This window comes from Poecilia reticulata, linkage group LG15 (assembly GCF_000633615.1).
Source record: "Poecilia reticulata strain Guanapo linkage group LG15, Guppy_female_1.0+MT, whole genome shotgun sequence".
NCBI lineage: Eukaryota > Metazoa > Chordata > Actinopteri > Cyprinodontiformes > Poeciliidae > Poecilia > Poecilia reticulata.
The window spans coordinates 22904704-22923124 of NC_024345.1; positions in this window are offsets into that span (position 1 = coordinate 22904704).

Here is an 18421-nt window from a genome sequence, read left to right on the forward strand (position 1 = left end):
CCAGTGGAACTAGAGCTGGGTTGCTAGGCGACAGGTTGGGCTTAGCTGGCGTTGCTAGGTAACAGTGCAGAACCAGTTGATAGTCGAATAATCTGCCAGCAAAACTAGAACGTTTTCATCAATATAAAAGAATTATTGACTTAAAATACAAAAACCTCTGAAGATAAGAGCTCAACTTCCTTCTTTGTGCAATGTAAACAAAAATGGATTTTAGCTGTTGCAGGATTTCTCTCTCGTTTTTGGTTAGAGACCACAAGCCGTTTCTCCTGCTAACACTGGACTCTGTTTGTTTTGGATCTATTTACCCAGAATGCCCTGCATTTGTAATCCACTTCCTGCTTTTGGAGCTTTCCAGTCCGCTTGGCGTTCACAAACCTCACCAGAGTTCATTTCAACTGAACCGAGACCAAAGTTTGTGGATGGACTAAAGTTTGCTGTTTTGGCTTACTGCATTTTCCTTCAGTGGTTCTTGATTCAGCGCCCCCCAGAGGCGAGGAGGGGAACAGGTTTTTCAAAGGGTTTGTTCACTTGACACAGTGCAGTGTGAAAGCTGAAAATGAAGCAAATGTTGCAAATTTGGCCCCCAATCTAAACGAATCTACCGATCTATCAGCCGTCACCTTTATATTTACTACTACTAGCTACCATAAAAAATGCTTTTGGAGAAAGAAGTGCAGCATCTTCTTCCCCTGGGATTTACTCCTGCAGCCAGTAAACCAAGCCGTATGAATGCTTGACTGATAACTGAGCCACCTAGCATCCTGCAAGTGATTACAGCTCTATGCGATCCATCCACATTTAAGCAGCAATCGGAGGCTGCTTATCAGGCTTCGACTTCCCAGGAAGGCTGAATGGCACGCTCACTGGCACGCTCGCTAATCTACCAGAGAGGAAATTAACGAGGAGAAAGTCTTTCTTGCTGTTTTGTGCATGTCCAGACACAAAGGGAGCTTGTCAGTATGTTAAAAACCAGAGATGAATTGGACCCTCCCACCCTTGTGTCTGTTTAACCCTACAGATTTATCTCTCTGAGCTCCCAGACAGGATGTGGAAGCTGCAGGAAGTGATTAATGTCATTCACCACTGATCACTCACGTTGCTTTTATTTTTACTTCACAATAAAACTCAAAGCTGTCATAAGTTATTGTGATAAATGATAAAATTGTTGCTATGATGCCATTTTTAAGTGTTATAATGGTAACGACATGATAATAATGGCAAGAAAACTTTCTCAAAGATTCTCAATAACCTTTAAATTATAATGAACATTTAACATCAGAGCTTGGAGACATTTTAAATATCCAAAATAAATAAAACAGTCTTTAAAAATGGCTAGTTGAGACCAAAACACCAGACATTTATCATCCATTAATCATGCAAATGGAAATTATTGAGCTTGTTTTAATTTATTGTGTGATTAAGTGATTTATTGCGACAGGCCTACTTGTGAGTCATTAGATAGAAATCACATATTTTTAGGCTGCATTCCCACTTAATTAAACTACAGTTTGTTTGTGCAGTTTGTTTGAAGAGGTGTGAATACTTAATCAACCAAAAAAGCTAACTCTGTTCAACCTACAAACCTCAGTCTCAGTTTGGTTGAAGTGAACTCTGGCGCGGTTTGAATGCATATGTGAACAACAAGCAGACTGCAAACTACTCCAAAAGCAAAAAGTGGATTATAGTGCAGGGCATTCTGGGTAAATAGAACCAAAAACAAATGCTAGTTAGCCTAAAGCTAGTAGGACAAATGGCTCAAAATAAATCCTACAACCACTAACATTGCTCCATTTTTGTTTGCAATTCGTGAAGAAGGAAGTTATCCTCAGTGTCTTCTTCAGGGGTTTTTGTATTGATTCCTTCAATGGGTCTTTATGCAGCGCCCCCACAGGTGAGGAGGGGAACAGGTTTAAATTAGTTTTATTCATTTGACACAGTGTGAAAGCAAACCGCAGCAGCTGAAAATGTAGCAAATGTAGCAAGTTTGGTCCCTAATTGAACTGAGTCTACCAGACTATCAGGTGTGAAAAAATCCTTAGAATTGATCCGTTTTATTATGGAGGATCTAAAGTATGCAGTGAAATAAATACAATTTGATGCAAGGAAAAATCTAACTAGATAGAATATCTGTACAATTAACATATATATAAAAAAATCATATTACAACCAAAATCTTTAGTCCTTTTTGTCTCATAGATCAACATACAGTAGGTTATATATTAATGGGAAAACTCTCCAGATGTGCAAAGCTAATAGAGAACACATCACCATGATTGTAGTTGATGGATCTACAAATAAATGTACATGCCTCACCTTTCAGATTTAAACCCAAAGTACTGTAAACATGTTTTAGCTTAGCTGCAGGTCAGATCTCACCCTGAGGAAACAGAGAATGACTCTGGGAGGATTGGATGGCCTCTAAAACGGTCAGACCCCTCTGACGGCTCCAGTTTCACCCCCACCTGTCCACAGGTCTGCAGGGGGCAGGATGGGTGAACCCTGAAGTCTTTTCATCATCTGTCCACAGCTTCCCCATGAAGCCGACGCTGCCAGATCAAATGACTGACTGGTTTCCATTTAGATTCAGATCAGTGGCAACTGTTACCACACTGCAAAAAAGACACAAAATCTTTAATATGTTTGGTCTAGTTTCTTGAGCAAATATCGTAATACACTTGAAATAAGACAAAACTAACTTACAAGTAACTTCTCAGCAACAGATAGGAGCTTCCTTCCTTAATATTGTTGAAAAAAGTTCTAGTTCCGCTACCAACTGTCCCTGTGCCGTTACCTAGCAACGCAGGCCCAGCCCAGCCCGTTACCTAGCAACGCAGGCCCAGCCCCCCAGCCCAGCCCGTTACCTAGCAACCCAGTTCTAGTTCCACTGGCAGGTTATTTCACTTATAATACGGGGAAAATGTCTCGTTATAAGTGAAATAACCGGTCAAAGTAACAAATACGTTTTCATCAATATTAAAACATTATTGACTTAAAACAAGCTCCTATCTGTTGGTCAAAAATATTTGGCCTTTAAAATAAAATCAAGCAAATAAGAGTAGTCAAAAAAATTATTTGTTCCAAAATGGATATTTATTGCAGATCCAGAACTTGAAAATAGTAGTGCCATTAAAAAAAGAAAAGATAAAGTACAACATTTTCAGAAATTCAGAAATGTTCTGGGAAATTTCTGAGTTTGGAAATGTGAAGACTAGCTTGAAAAAAAATTCAGGAAAAAAAGTTAAAACATCCCATATTTGGAATTTTTCTGCATTTCAAAAGTTGAAAGTTTAAATTTTTTTGTAGAAAGTTTCTGAGATTAATCTAAAAAAATTCTTAATTTTTTGTGGTGAAAACGTACTCCTCCTTTTTTCCTTTTTTCTAACACACCATTGTAGATTTAACACATTTACTCTATTTGAAAAAAATAATTTCATTTTCAGTTTTTTTTTTGGGTTTGATTGGAAACATTTATTTTTTGCAACAAGAACAGGATTTGGGTCACTTTCTTTCAAAATGTTTGCACCATTGCAGGTCAGAGAGGCCCCTTCACTGTCCACTTTTAAAGTTCGTCTTAAAACCCATTTATTTTACTTGGCTTTTAACTCCTGCGGGATCTAGTTTTAGAGTGTATGTTTTTGTTTTTAAACTGTAAGAGTTTTTATTTTTTTTTTATTATGCTGTGTTTTAATGTACAGCACTTTGTATCAGCTGTGGTTGTTTTAAAGTGCTTTATAAATAAAGTTGGTATGGTATGGTATGGTATTTAACCAAGTTGAATAAATTAAATCAAAGCTGATTTGGGTGCATCAAAGTCACCTTTTCAGTAAAAATCTCTGGATGTTTTTATCTTTTGTCGAAGCTCAGTTATAAAAACACAAACATTATGTGTTGTACTTCACATTTTTCATTGTGACAAAATTATATCTAATAATTTTACCACTTTGACTGAATACAGATTCATTTTCCTTGCACATCAAAACGGGTTAAAATGAAAAATAGACTGTTTTGATGTTAACAAAAGTAATGAAATATTTCCATTTGCAGTCGGTGAGTGGCGTCTATCTGGCTTTTTAAAACCCGGCTGCATCACTTTCTTTACGATTTTCAATCCTCTGCCTCCTTCTCTCAGCAGCTCTGGTTGAAAATAAAGTCTATTATCTGGTAATGACGTATAATCCTGGATTTTGCAGTCTTGATGCAGTGCTGTTGCTCTGCTGCTTACGTCTCCTCAGTGCAGAGAAATATGTGCTGAAACTTTTTTAACAGAAGCTAAATCATTTATACTACAGCGTTTCTCAAAAACTGCAGAATTCATTTATTCATTTTTATGCTAAAGATCATAAACGTCAAGGTAAAGATGAGTTTATTAAGATCTGCAGGTTGATTCGTGTTGCAGAAAATAAAGATTATCTGGTGAAATAAAAAGGACAAAATACTTCAAATACTCAAACATGAAGGCTCACATTGCATCTAAAACATCCAACATTTATAAGAAAATTGAAATAGCGTCGCTACAAGATGTAGAAAGTAGTGAGAATAAAAAAAGCAATCTAAGAATAAAGCTGAAACAACATTTTGGTTTTGAAACACAGAATGTTTTATTTTAATAATTTTTTACTGAAGGAGTAAGCACTCACCAAACAAAGGATCTTCGTCATTACAGCAGGTACTAGGCCGGTAGGTGCAAACACAAAACTAACGACAAAACGAGCTGTAAACACAAGAATGACTCCAAAACACAAAAAACAAATGCAACAGGGAAACGCTGAAAAAGAAAAATGCTGCAACCACAGAAAAAAACAACAGAAATAGCAAAAACAAATTGTAAACTCGCTCACCAGAACAGAAATCCTCCAGACCACCAGGAGGAGTCTGGAGTAAATAATACTACATATGTAAATGTGAAGACTGAATGTTTGAAAAGGACACGAAGCATCGCGCAACTTTTCTTTTCTCCTCCATCTTTTCTCTGGACATCCCATCTTTACTGAGAGTCTGGTACCATAAGATTTGTTGTTAGACTCCCCCTAGTGGTTCGGAGGACTTCCATTTGGCAGAAACCTATTCAGTTCTTTTAATAGATGGCACCAATATGCCATCTAGTCCTAAATATTAGCAACATTCCCAGCAAATTTTTTACAAACTCAGAAATTTCCGTGTTTTTTTGTTTTTTTTTTAGGAAATTTCTGAGATTAATGTTAAAATTTTGGAGTTTTTGGTGGAAATTTACTCATTTAATTTTTTAATCTAAAACCACATTTTCAGTTTTGCTGCTGTTTTCTGTGGTTGCTTCTGTTATGCTGGTTGTAGGTTTCTGGTTCTAAATTTTTGTTTTTGCAGTGTTCTTCTGTTGCATTTCTTTTGACGTTTGCATCATTCGTGTGTTTTGCCGTTTGCTGAGCGTTTGCTGAGCGTTTGCTGAGCGCTTGCTGAGCGTTTGCTCCTGTCGGCCTCCGTAAAACGGAGACATCAAGTCGCTGCAACTGTTTGACGCAAAGCCTCATCTGCAACTCCCGTTTCAGCCCGTCTGGGCAAAAGACAAGCAGGACTTACTTGAAGAAAAAGTCAGGATCTCCTCTATAAATAAAACTGAATGCATGAATTCAGTTTTTAATGTGAATATTTTTCTGTCTTTTGAACAGAAGAGCCCAAAGGGATGATGTCTGACCTAAATACATGGCAATATCTTGGATGAAAACACAAACTGTAAATACAAACATCTCAGTCTAACAGTTGTTAAACAGGAATGGTTTCAGCCACCTGTAAAGGAATCCTCCTCTGATTACTAAAGTATCTTTGAGGTGAATAAAAACGATTCAAATCTGATGTTTGAGCTTCATGACCCTGAGAAATGTTTTCATACAGGAGGCTGATCGAAAGCAAATAAAGATATTGTTATACAACTTTGAAAATGATCTCTCATGAACTTTGGTTTTTATTTTAGGATTCTTCATTCTTTTTGCTTTTAATTTTAAGTTCATTCCTGAGGCTTAAGATTCTTGTAGCACTCTAGTCTTTATTTTATTTCAGTTTTAAACAAACTCTGGTTCGTTTGTCTTGAAAGTTTTTGGAGGTGCGAGTGAGTAATCAAACTGATACGGACCAAAACAGCAAATTCTGATCCGCTGTAGATCTTGGTTTGGTTTGGCTGTTCGAATGCATATGTGAACACCAAACGCTCCAGAAGCAGGAAGCAGACTACAGCGCAGGGCATTCTGGGTAAATACAACCAAAACAAACGTGCTAGTCTAGCGCCACTGGAGAAGTAACTCAAAATGAATCCAACTCCATTTTTGTTTATATTTCGTAAACAAGGAAGTTGCACTAGGCGTCTTCTTCAGAGGTTTTTTGTTGTTGTTTCCTTCAGTGGTTTATGATGCAGCGCCCCCACAGGTGAGGAGAGGAACAGGCTTTCAAACGGTTTGGTTCATTTGACACAAATGTGAACGCGAACAGCACCAACTGTAAATGGAACAGTCCCTAATCAAACTGAGTCTACCTTCATTTATGGTAAAAAGAAAGTACACCCTCTGTAAACTTTAAGGTTTAATTACATGGATAAAAAAGTAAAGACTATTAAACTTTAAAACACAAGAAATTTTTACCATGATAACCTAATGTGCAGCTGTCTCATCACAGCTTATTGTTTCCTCTGGTGTAAAATATAGCATCTAGTCGTTCTCGCACATGTAAAACATGCAATTATCTCACTTGATTTACTATTATTTCAAATATAATAGTGTTTTTATTAAGCTTTTATTCAACAATTCTGTGAAAAACAATGGCAAGATATCACACATCAGTGTTTTTTCACCAAACAAAGCAGTTGTTGGAATGATTCACACATGCTTTATATTTTATAGCAAATCTGTGAGCAGTGATGATAAATATATATCTGAGAAAAGAGTGTGAGAATAAATGAAACCACTGGACCTGTTAGGAGAGTGCAGGCGTAGAGGAGGAGATGAGGAAGGTGCAGGACCTCCACGGTCTTCTCTGGTTTGTCACACAGCCAACAACATTGGCAAAGGTTTGGTGAAGCTCAGGGAAATGCTGCAGGAAACAGAACAGAAACCAGCGGGAGAAAACTCTTTTCACAAAACTCCTAAAACAACACAACCAATAGACGCTCTGAAAAGCAGAACTAAATGTGACATTTGGCGTCGTAAAAACTACAAACCAAAAGGTGTGAAGATGATTTTTCAAGGATTTATTGTTCCGTGTTTATTTTTTTACATTTTTTGTTAACGGAGATTTTTAACTTCAAAAGGTTTTCCTTTTTTATTTTTAAGGCTAGCTAATAGTTGCTAACTGATATAAACTTGTTGAGAAGGTATTTGCTGTTCAATATTGCGGATTCACCAAGTTGCAAACATTTTTCCTTGCGCATATTTAAAATTCTCAGACAAAAATTCAGGACGATTGAACAGTTAATTCATCTAATAATGAAGTAAGTCAAGTAATTAGGAGATGGGGAATTATGTTAGCATTAGCTTCAGTTTGATTAACCATTTGCAATGCTGCCTTGAAGGAGTTTACAACTTGTGCTAGCTAGCTCGATTGCTATCTAGCTAGCTACATAAATACCTCAGATCTCTAGTTAAATAGATAGCTAAATAGAAAGCTAGATAGATAGCAATCTAGGGAGCCATTTACCTTGCTCGCTAGCTAGCTCTTTAAATGACTAGCTGTTTGGCTTGCTAGCTAGCTGGTTACCTCATTAGATCGCTATATAACTACCTAGCTAGCTAGATAGATAGTTATCTAGCTCATTAGCTAGCTTGCTCTCTAGACCGCTAACTGGTTACCTCATTAAGGACCTCATAAGATTGCTCTATAGCTAGCTAGCCAGACAGAGACAGATTGGATTAAACTGTTAAATGCTGGTACCTTCACCTTAACAAAGATGTTATTAACGCAATAAACCAGCTATTTAATAAGTCCCTCTGTGATTAGAAGCAAATTAAAGCAATTACTCAGTACAGCGGTTGAAAGAAAATTACTTTCTTTGTAATATCTCCTCCTGATTCATCTTAATTTGTTCTTTGTCTGCTGATAACTCCTGCTCATAGCTTCACCTTATGCAAAATGAAGCTTGGCTGAAGAAATATTGCACACATCTTTTACATAATTTGATTTCCTGATATACAGGCTTTAGTGTTTTTCAGATGAGCATAAATAATGGGTGTGAGTGGTATAATCGCTGCCAATCAGTCCAAACCAGTACACTTCCGTACTTCTTTTGACTTTTCCAGTGCATTTTTATAAATCCGATCCTAATGGGATACTTATCACTGTAATGTGAGCGAGCTGTGAGCCTCATTGCAGTTAATTTCATGAATCCACCAGTTGCAGATGACTTATTTCTCAAAATGACGGTGAAGGACATTGAAGATGACACTCTGGGTTGCTTGCTTTGCACATTTCGAAGTGAGATGATGATGATGCAGCTTCATTTGCAGAGATGTACACGTCCATGTAGAGCAAAGAAGTTAGTCAGAGATGCAACAGAGCAGCTCAGAGTCTGAGTGGCAGGACATTAGACACGATGACGTCGGCTGAGAAAACATTTTACTGACAGTGACGGGTCCAGCGGGTCAGGTGGGGACCTGTCAAACTGTAGACTCAGAAAAAAACACAAAAAGCAAATACAGCAACCCGATATTTACTGTAAATCCAAAACTTGAAAGGGATTTTTACGACAGTGTTGGGGCTTTTGTAGGTAGAAAAAAAGGAGTAAATTTTCGCCAAATCTCAAGAATATCCAAGAAAACTTGGATATTCAAGTTTTTTGTAGAAAATTTCTAATATTATTCTAAAATTTTTAATTTTTTTCAGAAAATTTCAGTGCTTTCTCTCAAGATTTAAGTGATTTTTGGCAAAGATTAACTTTTTTTTTCTTCTAAAATACGCCATAGCAGATTTTGCATGTTTGCTGTATTTAGAGAAATGCGTCTCGTTTCAGTTTCTTTTGGGGCCTGATTAAATAAATCTATCTTCAGTAACAAGAACAGGATTTGGGTCACTTTGTTTTGAATTATTTTAATATTCACGTAAAAACAGAATATTAAAATAAAGATAATCTTCAAAAACTCCTCAGAATTCAGTCACACGAAAAGGCAAAATGGAGAAATGTACTGCAGAGGAAACGGGCAGCATGAAGAGCCGTCCAACGAGGCAACAGAGACGAGAAAGCATCTCAGCGCAGTGAGGCGAATGTGGAAGCTCAGCAGCTTTAAATAGATCCTCTTATCGAGCGGGGGAAGAAAAAATGAGAAGAATATCTATTCTGGCATTGGGGAACACGGATGCATTTCTGGGAAAGATGAAGCTAAGGTAATATTTACAGATTCTGTGTCAACAACCTGAACATTTGTGATCAAACAAGCAAAGTGTGGCATCCAGAACTGTGCAGAAATACAAAATGACCATTACATGCGTGTTATATCACATTTAACCATTAAACTGAATAAAAAGAAAAGGCAAAACATTTAATTCTACGTGTTTTTCTTTTGCATATTTTTTCAGTGGTTAGTTTGAAGTTCTTCCCTTTTCATGAAACCTTGAACCATCAATGTGAACCTGCATGGTAAGCAGAGTACAGAGCATTCGCTCAGTTTTTCTCTCTCCTTACCACAGGCACAATGCACAGAAAATTTACAAGAGCAATGAAGTATGCCTGACAGAAAATGTAAATGTTCTGCAGATATAAATTAGAGCGGTGAGGGAAGCATTGAGCAGATAACATCCAACATTCAGAGGTGAAACATTATATAAACATCACCGCTGCAATCTAACAGAAGCAGGAAGGTTATTAAGTAGAGATGTGCCGATCAGGTTTTTTCCTGCCGATGCCGATACCGATACCGATCATCCATGAGGGCTGATCACCGATACCGATCACATAATTATTATTATGATTTTTTTGATCATAAACACTACCGGTTACATTATGTGGAAAAAGGAACCATGAATTCACCTTAATTTAGACAAAAACTTGTTTTTAATAACTTTCTCCAAGAAGAAAACTAAACAAAACAGGCATTGTGCAAATTGTACTGCTATCAATAATACCATCTTTAACAGACTGATAACATATGGAGGCTCTGAAGAGGCTAAATAATGCAAAAAGTAAAAATAAAACCTCTCAACATTGCCAAAAAGATTCAAGTATAAAACTTAACATTCAAAGGCAAATACAGGATCAATTACAATAAACAATCCTGAGTTACTGAATGAAAACTTCCTGTTAGCATGGCGGCTAGCTGATTACTGCTAGTTCTGATTGGCTGTTTCTGACTGAGTGGAGTAATTATGCAGAACAGGGAGGAGATCGATTATTTTTTTAGAGATTATCCGTCTCATGTTAGGACAGCAAAAGTTTTAATACGTATGTAAAATTTATTTTTTTTTAAGTTAGATGCTGCAGCTTTAAGCTGAGGTTCGGTGTGAGAGTCACTACCAGGTGGAGCAGAAGCGGCGCTCCGTCTGTGAAATATTACTACCTGTAGCGTAGCAGCGGTTCAACAGCGAGAGCAGAACCAGCGTCTTACATCGCAGCTCCAAGACTTAAATCATTTTGCGGGTTATTTGTTTAGCTTTCTGACCATCATGCTAATCCGGGTGAGTGTTTGTAGCTGTGCGCTGCTTTACCTGCTATCTGAGCCTCCATATGTCTTTTTTTACTGCAGTGAGCCTCGATGTAGCCAAACTCCGTCAAGTATGGCATTGTTTTTACGTCGTATTAGCTTCGTTGTGTTGATGCATTTTGACSTGCTTSAATTTTCCRCCGCAACACRCAAACKTCCMCATTCACTCAGTGCGTTATAGTTCCACATCRCTTAGGATTTGTTGCTGCGCGTTTGYGCAGWGTGAAGGAAAGAGGAGACCAGCTGCACAGGCAGGCAGCGAAATGAGATGCAGGTGATCGGTATCGGCAACAAGAGACAATGATCGCCGATCATGCACTTTTTCAAGAAAATCGGCCCGATTATGATCGGTGACCGATCGATCGGCACACCTCTAATATTAAGACAAAAAGCTTCTTTGAACTTAAAGCAAAGCAGCTTCTATTTCTAAAGAAAAAACAAGTTTAATTAACATCTTTACAACATTTTAATATGTGACTTGATGTCAGTTTCTATACCAAGGTCAACTCTGACCCTACTGAGAGAGAACAAGTCGACTAAAAGATGTTTTACTATAGTTTTATAGCCGATCACCGATCATGCACTTTTTTACGAAAATCGGCCGATTATGATCGGTGACCGATCGATCGGCACACCTCTATTATTATTATAAAAAACTAGACGGCTATGTGAAGCCGAGTTGGGTAGTAACTAGTTACATTTACTTGAGGTATGTTTTTGAAATTAGGAGTATTTTTGCTATGCTGTACTTTTTACTTTTAGTTTTATTATGAAGTATTTCTTCTCTTACTTGAGTAAAATTTCTGGATTTTCTACCCACTGAATGAAAAACAAACATGTTTTAACCAAAGGTTCACCAGACACACACCTGCAGTTTCTGTAAAGTTTCATCAGTTTTATTATTGAAAGAAACTGATTTGGAAAAATGTTTTTTAGCCTAATTTTGTTATTTTTTTGTTACTTATTTGAATTATTGTATTTTTCATTCTTAAAATATCAAAATGTCCACTTAACTTTATTTATTTGGTCCGTCTGATGATGTAACTTTTAAATATAAAATGACTGATAATTTGAACAGTTACTCGGTACTTGGGTAACTTTTTACCAAATACTTTTTACTTTTACTTTTGAGTACATTCTTATGTACTTTATCCATCTGTGATGTTGAGCTATCTTTGCAGATATGCTGCAGTTTTTCAGGGAGATGTGGTTCTACACTGCAAAAACACAAAATCTTACGTATTTTTGGTGTAGTTTCAAGTGCAAATATCTTAAAAGATTATTTAACTTATGACGAGACATTTTTCCCATGCCATAAATGAATTCATCTGCTAACAAAACTAGCATTATTTCATCAATTTTAAGGAATTATTAACTTAAAACAAGCCTCTGTATTTTTACAGTTACGTTAATTTGTCTTATTTCAAGTGGACCAAGATATTTTTACTAAACTAGGTGGTAAAATTTGGATCTTTGCAGTGAACTTCTATTTATTTCACCATTTATTTCAATCGGGCACATGATCTGGGTCTGACAGCGAAACCCTTTTGGACCGGCGCCCCGCCCAGGAGGTCGACCTCCCAGGTATCAGTGGTATCCTTGGCCGCGGCGTTCGGTTTGAGCCCCTCCAACGTTACGCTTCTTCACACACACAATCAACTGAATCTCATCCAATTACTGGGAGAACAAGACACGGTTTAGCATAATGAATTATTCATAACCCGACGGAGACTCACCACAAAGGTTAGAGTGTAAATCCAGAGGCCTCTCGTCTGAATCCGTTTGAAAGATTATTGCTCAGCTTCAGCCGACATGCCGTAATCAAGTTGCCTTTCTGCACGTGTGGAAGTGGGACTCCAATCTGCCTCTCAGCGATTAGTGTTTTAATTCTGGACGTCCTTGGTGCTAACTCCAACCCAGAGTTAAATTAAAACAGTTTCTAGAGGATTTTCTGGCACAAAGTTATTATAGTTAACAAAAAACTAACTAAATAATAAAAATTAAACTGAGAAAACATCCGTAAACTGAAAAAAAAATAAAAAATTTAATTAATGGGGAAAAACTATAACTAGAACTGTGTCATGTGTTTGTAACATTAACTAAAACTTACTGAATTAAACACAGTATATTTAATTTTTGTGTTTATAAATCTATGTTTTAGCCTTTTGAACTGATGTGAGTCAGTCGACAAAATTTGGGAGAAACACCAGTAGGTTTTTCTTTTTTTTTGAAAATGGTACCTCTCCTGATGAGTATTTATTACCCAAGCAGTGTATACATAACCAAAATACTTTTACTTTTTGAATTTTTAACCTAAAAAAATTTACCAAAGTAAGAAAAAAACTAAAACTACACCACACTAAACCATTTTAAACAAATAATAGCTAATAAACCTCTCCCTGGGCGGACACCTTATCGTGGTGGAGGGGTTTGTCGCCATATTTTATGATTTATGCAGCGCTATTATATTACTGACGATCAGGCAGACATCTTCTTCCGCTCAGAGGAAACCACTGCGCATGTCTGGAGCTCCGCGTGCGAGTAAAGGTGGAGCCGATGGGTGACAACAGACACTACGTCACGTTGTTGCTCGGATTTTACGGCGCCACCTTAAATCCCTGAACGTCACATTTTAACGGACAAAAAGCGAAACGCGACTTGGACGGAACGAGTAACGAGACAGTTTTGTAGAAATGTAGTGAAGTAGAAAGTACAGATACTTACTGTAAAATGTAGTGGAGTAAAAGTAGAAAGTATCCATTATTAAATCTACTTAAGTAAAGTACAGATACACGAAAATTGTACACCACTGCAGCCAGCACATTAACAACTTAATCCTCTTTGTCGTCCACCATGGTTGTTGTTTTTCTTCCCGCTTGCGCCCATCAGGACGCAGAATAGTGACGTCTGTCGAGTATCAGTGACGTTCAGGTCGGACGTGACCTGGTCGCAAAGACTCCGGTCACATTTGAAAAGATCAGATTGTATCGGATTCAGAACCACATATCTAATAAACACGAATCTGATTTGAAAAGATAAGAAACAGGTACTGAAGTAATTTTACTCAAGTAAAAGTAAAAAATGGCCGTCCATGAAATTACTCAAGTAAAAAAGTAAAAGGTCTACTGAAGTACCGAGTAACTGATCAAATTATGAATCATTTAACATAACATCAATAGATGGATCAAAATATTAAGTTAAATGGAAATGTTAAGCACGAAAATGACAACAATTCAGATACGTAACAAAGAATAGAAAAGAAGTCAGGCAAAATAAATATTTTATCAAATCAGTTTCTTTCAATTAAACTTTAACAAAAACTTCAGGTGTGTGTCTGGTGGACTTTTGGTTAAAACATGTTAGAAAATAAAGAATCCAGAAGTTTTACTCAAGAGTAGAGATACTTAATAATAAAATTACTCAAGTAGTAGTAAAAATACTCATAACAGTATGAGTATGAGTTTTTCAAAAAGGTTACTCAAGTAAATGTCACTAGTTACCCAACTCAGGTGGCAACAAAAGGGATTTGGGTCCATCCATTCATTTCCTTACACCCTTGTCCCTCAGTGGGGTCAGGAGGGGTGCTGGTTCCTCTCCAGCTAGCGTACCGGGCGAGAGGCGGGGTCACCCTGGACAGGTCGCCAGTCTGTCGCAGGGCAACACAGAGACACACAGGACAAACAACCATGCACACACACATTCTGACCTAGGGGCAATTTGGACAGGCCAATTAACCTGTCAGTCATCTTTTGGACTGTGGGAGGAAACCGGAGAACCTGGAGAAAACCCACCATGCACAGGGAGAACATGCAAACTCCATGCAGAAAGACCGGGGCCGGGAATCAAACCCAGACCCTTCTTGCTGCAAGGCAACAGCTCTACCAACTGCACCACTGTGCAGCCCTTGGAATTTGGATCATTTTGAGCAAATTTAAACAATTTGCTTAGGTTACTGCCGACGGACGAACCGTCAGCGGTTGTAGAAAACTTCTCCAGCAGAGACAGCAACTTGCTGAATCTTTTGCTCACATCTGGAATAACCTTGGCTGCATCTTTCACGCGTCAGCGACAGATGCAGCACAGATCAGGACGTGGGAAAGTTTTAATTCAGGCTGACAGCTGAGCTCCTTCGTCTAATTCTCAAAGACACTCTGCAGTGACAGTGAAGAGGAACGACAGTCTCATCACAGCTAGAATCAGGATCAAATGTTTTCACAACAAACGCAGAACAAATTTACATTCTGCTCTCAATTAAAAAGGCTTTAAAAAATATTAGCGGCAATAAAAGGGGGAGAATATCTGTGCAAATCTATATGTTTCCAGAGTTGACATCATCTGCTCTGTTAATCCCATGCAGAGTGGAGCCGATGTGGCAGGCAGCCATTCAGAGGAGCTGGCACAACGTTTGTTTTTGTCATTTGGAGAACGGAGCAGCCGCCGGTTGTGACGGCCATGAATGTGGTCCAAATGCAATTCAAGAGGCTTTTGCGCTAAGCTCTCACTGGGAAATCAGTTAAAATGTTGGCTGTTTAGAGAGCCAGGGGCCAGAATCATTACACCGATGATGTAGAGATGGACCTGGAAGAAAAAGAAACTTATTTCAAGACTGTTTCATCTTTGTAGAAATTCACCTTTAAGAGAGTAAAATGAACTTGGAAGTATTTTAAACAAAATTAGCACACAAGTAATCTTTCAGTAAGATATAGGAGCTGGTTTTAAGTAAAGTATTCCTTAAAACTGAGAAAGAAGTCCTTGTTCCATTGGTAGATTATTTCACTTATAACAAAACAAGTTTTGCCTTCTTATAAGTGAAATAATAAGCCAATAGAACTAGTACTTTTTAAAAATGAGCACCAAGGTTTTATTTACTTTAAAAAAGCTCAAATCTGTAGTTACTTGTTTAATTTAGTTTTATTTCAAATGAACTAATAGAACTTGACCAAATATACTTTCGTTAGATTTTATGTTTTTGCAGTGTTCGCACTACTGTCAGTGATTTCTTACAAAGTGAAATAAGCACACACACACACACACACACACACACACACACACACACACACACACACACACACACACACACACNCACACACACACACACACACACACACACACACACACACACACACACACACACACACACACACACACACACACACACTCCTGTTTCCACTGTAAAGCTGCTCATTAGTTAACTGAGCAGGAGGATATCATGCTGAGTTTTTGTCTTAAAAACGACATTTTAAGTGCCAACCGAAGTTTTTATTCTTTAAAGCTTTTCTCCATTCAGAAATAAATAAATGTGAAAGTATCCTGATTTAACCAAATACGTTTAAAGTCCCTCTCACACAGCTGACATTTCACTGCAAAGCAATGTTTCTCCTTCCAGCCTGTTTTTACCTGAGGAAATCTCTTCTGTTATTTCACATATCCCAGGTTGCCTGAACAGAGTGGATGAGCTGCTCCTTTAAAATGCTTGGCTCAGGGTTATAAAATGAAGCCAAATGAAATGTTTTTCACATGCCTGCACAATGTCCTGTCTGTCGAACCACGGAGAAACGGGGTGGCTGGTTTGCTCTGGGCTGACGTAAACAAAAGTAAGGAAACTGGGAGAACGAATGTCAGCAGCTGTCTGTTGCTACTGATTCACTTCAGCCTTGGAAAGTGAAAAACATTTCACTTTTTATTGTAAAAATTAATAAATCCAACATTTCTAACGTGTTAGCAGCAGTTTATTATTATACAGGTACCACAGAAAAGGAAATGTCAGTGAAAAACTAAAGACACCCAGTTATTTAATAGCTGGTAGAAAAGTTACACAATAAAAAAATTAAAAGAAATAATTTGGGTATTTATTTTTCAAAGTGATAGTTTCTTCATGTTATTCCTACATTTATAAACATCACAATTTCTAACAAAATATCTAATTCACAAGCCAAATATTTTGTTTGTAAACAAAATACAAACAAATTTTGTATTTTTAATACAATATTTTATTTAATACATAAACAAAATATTTTGTATTTTGTTTACATTAGATTAGTTTGTAATCTAAAATGTAAACAAAATATCTAGCTAAAGGTTTAGTCTGCCAACTAAATATTAGCTTGCTAGCCAAATATGTAGCTGAGGAGCTACATATTTAGCTACCCAGCATGCTGCTAGCTAAATATGTAGCTAGTAAACTACATAAACTACATATTTAGCTTACTAGCTGAGCTACAAATTTAGTTAGCAGCAGGCTAGCCGACCAACTAAATTTATGTTGCTATCTAAAATATATTTCACCGTGTTATTCATACATTTATAAATGTCACTATTTCTAAATAAATATTTAATTCACAACATTTAGTCATTTAGTTTACAAACAAAACATTTAGCTTGAAAATTAAATATTTAGTTAGGAAACTAAATATTTTATTTGCAAACTAAATATCTGGTTTATAATGTAAATATTTAGCTACAAATTATATATTTAGTTTCCAAATTAAATATTTTTAAAACTAAATAGTTACTTTGCTAATATGTAGCTAACAAGCTACATATCTAGTTGGCAACAAACTAAATGTAGGTTGCTAGTCATATATTTTGGCTGCTAAATAAATATTTAGGGAGAAGCTAAATATTTAGCTACTATCCAAATTAGACTGCTGATAAGCGGAAGTGGACTATCAAAATAAAAGCGGTATTTTGCGGACTTCTATATAAACTCTTTTGCTGTCGAGACAAGAAGCGTCTTTTCCTCTCTAAATGTTGCTGTTGATCCCGGAGTAACTGTTAAAACAGAATGTCTCATGTTTTCAGCTGGCTAGATGAAAATAATCGAGAATTTAAAAACTTTAAAAAATATTAATGTTGCCATAACATTCTGTTAAAACAACTTTGTTTTATGACCTACTGCATGTTTTCTGTACTAAGAAATAAGTTGAGATACTGAATCATCTAAATGTGATAACATTTGTTTTATTTCATTTGTAAAAACTAAATAATTTAAGTAGCTCTGTTGGCCTCAGTCTCCCTCACCCACATCTTTAAACGCTTGTTTATATTCACTCTGCCTCAAAAGCTTTTGACTTAAATTGCCTTCCAATTAGAATTTAAACACCATCTAGTCCGTCTTATTTTGCCTGCAGCTGTGACACTCTGTGTTTAACTAAGTGAGCTTTAATTTCACAGCCTGTTTGGAGCCCCACACCATTCATCGTACAGAGACAGGGTGGTGTTTAACTGCGAATCCTCAGCAGAGAACCAGGAAGCACATATCAGTGGTGATAATTAGATGTGTGATGGCAGAGCTGGCTTATTAGAGGGATGTCATGGCGGCGGCGCAGAGGTTTGTGACAGTGAAAAGCTACTTAAATATTTATTACACGGGCAGCTCCCAGTACAGTGACTGTAATGTAACAATAATTGCATCTCAGGGGGAGCAGCAGTGGTGGGTTATTTGCATGCTGAAGGGCTGTACGATACCAGGAAGTGAGATTTGACTACAGGAAACAAGAAGTGACCAACATTTAAAGCTCAGAGGCTCAGAAAAAACAATAATTTGAGAACTGAGCTGAAGACAAAAAGCTCAGAGAGAAATCTGTCGATCAAATGGGCTAGTTAGAGGAGAAAATGTTTGTTTTAACACCAGCAATCACTCAGATTTTGTTCATTTTATATGAAAACTTTGTTCCAACTATCACAGGAGAAATGTCTAAAAATAATCACAATGTGACTCAGAAAGATGATGGACGGAAAAAAGAGAAGAATAACTAACCAATGGATGGCTG